The sequence below is a fragment of the Pinus tabuliformis genome, chromosome X (assembly GCF_031772625.1).
Source record: "Pinus tabuliformis cultivar Carrire ecotype Pingquan chromosome X, CPIR1, whole genome shotgun sequence".
Lineage (NCBI taxonomy): Eukaryota > Viridiplantae > Streptophyta > Pinopsida > Pinales > Pinaceae > Pinus > Pinus tabuliformis.
The window spans coordinates 619,268,259-619,270,239 of NC_142308.1; positions in this window are offsets into that span (position 1 = coordinate 619,268,259).

A 1,981-nucleotide genomic window follows, 5' to 3' on the forward strand; every position below is an offset into this window, starting at 1 on the left:
TATAGAGACTACCCCCTCAACCCTACAGGGGCTAGAGAAAGAGGGACCATGAGTAGCATTTTTAGGCACCCCCAGTGTCTACCCTGGAAGAGTAGCCAATGGATGAATAGCCAACACATGATGTGGCCAAGAGAATAGATGCTGCAGAACCTGGTCCCAGCAAGAAGCGGGGGAAAGCTCCACCTAGGCCACCCTCTCCACCGTTGATGTGAGCTCGGGCGACTTCAGGGGAGGCTTTCACCACGGGTACGACTCCCTCTATCTCTCACTCTGTTAAATTTGCATCTGATATTATTATGTATTCTGCATTGCATTTTCTTGGTACTCCCCCCTCAGTGGTAGATTTGGTGCATTCCCCCTTCCCTCCTGTATCCATTGCTCCCCCCCCCTTCTCCCTCATTACATCCCCTCCCCTATCTACATTGCCCCATGGCGGTCGCCCCCTTTGTAGGCTCTCCTCCCCTGCCCTCCCTACCGGGATCCCTTCCCCTCTCCCCCCTGAGGCACTCTCCTTGTAATGAGCACCATTACCTGATGCGTTCCAAATTTCACTCACTTAGCAAGGATGCGGTTGGCTTCGGGTCTATCTCTTTCCCCTATCTCCTTAAACTCCCCCGTGGGCGGTCCTCCCACCTCTCAAAGGCTAGGCACTGGGCGGGAGCAGAGATAGTTTCTAGCAGACAATCACAAATTCCCTGGGGTCTTAGAGAAGAAGGTGCCCCATCCCCTCTCCCTCCATGAAGATCCTGTCCTTCAACTATAGAGGGCTAGCTAGCCTAAGGAAAAAACTAGCCATGAGATGCCTGCTTCATTCAAAAGCTGTGGACATTATATTATTACAAGAAACTCTTGGACCTGAAAGCTCCATCTCACCCCTCCTAGAATCTTGGCTCCCCTGTTGGACCTTCTATTCACTGGATGCGATAGGTCCCTCTGGGGGTGTATTTGTAGGTTTCTGCAACCGCTCCATTAGGTTGCTAAATGGGGGGTGGGTTTTTTGGGTATCGATATCTACTCATCGGCCCTGGAGTCCAATATAAGTCTTATTAACATCTATATGCCTTGCCGGAACCAGGAGTTCTACTAGCGGAAACTGCTCTCCTCCACTACCTTCCAAGAAGACCATATCGTCCTCGGAGGCAACCTAAATTTCTCGATGGGATTTGCGGAGTCTTGGGGACCTAACGCTTTGGCGGATCCTCTGTCGATATTCTTTGAAGACTTGTTGGACTCCCATAACCTTATAGACATCCCCTCGGCTAAGATCTAGCAAACTTGGAGGAATAATAGAACTGGAGCGGCTAGTCTGGCCAGGCGTTCGGATCATTTCCTGATCAGAGAAGCCTTAGTCAATCGAGGCTATCAGGCGAGGTACTGGATAGGCTCGGGAGGAGTCTCTGACCACAGGCCAATCTATTTGGAGCTGACAACTGCCCATAACAATCCCAAATCCCCCTTTAAATTCAACTCTATACGGTTAAAGGATGTAGGCTACATAGAGGTAGTCAGTGATTATTGGAAGACCCACCCGGTGGATTCGGAAGGACTCATCGCTGAAGGATTTGCCTGTAATATGTGTGAGCTAAAGAAGATCTCTATATAATGGGCAAGGATGAAAAAGGAGTAGGATGAGAAATTACTCAAATCAGCTAAGGAAGGAATCACCCAAATGGAGGAGGATTCAGAGGGGATTCTTACCTCGCAGGAACAAAAGGATAAGATAGCTAATCTACTTCACAAAAGGACTTAAATTTTGAAAGATAGGGAAGAATTTTGGAGACTCTGCAGCCGAGCTATTTGGCTCAAAGAGGGAGATGACAACACTAAGTTTTTTCACAGACATGCAAATGGGAGAAAGGCGATTAACACCATCTAGGAACTCAAGAAGGAGGACGAAATTACAGTTAACACCTTCTGAGGGCTCACATATTTAGCCACCACACACTTCAGGAAGATATACAAGGAGCCTCCTCATGCCACA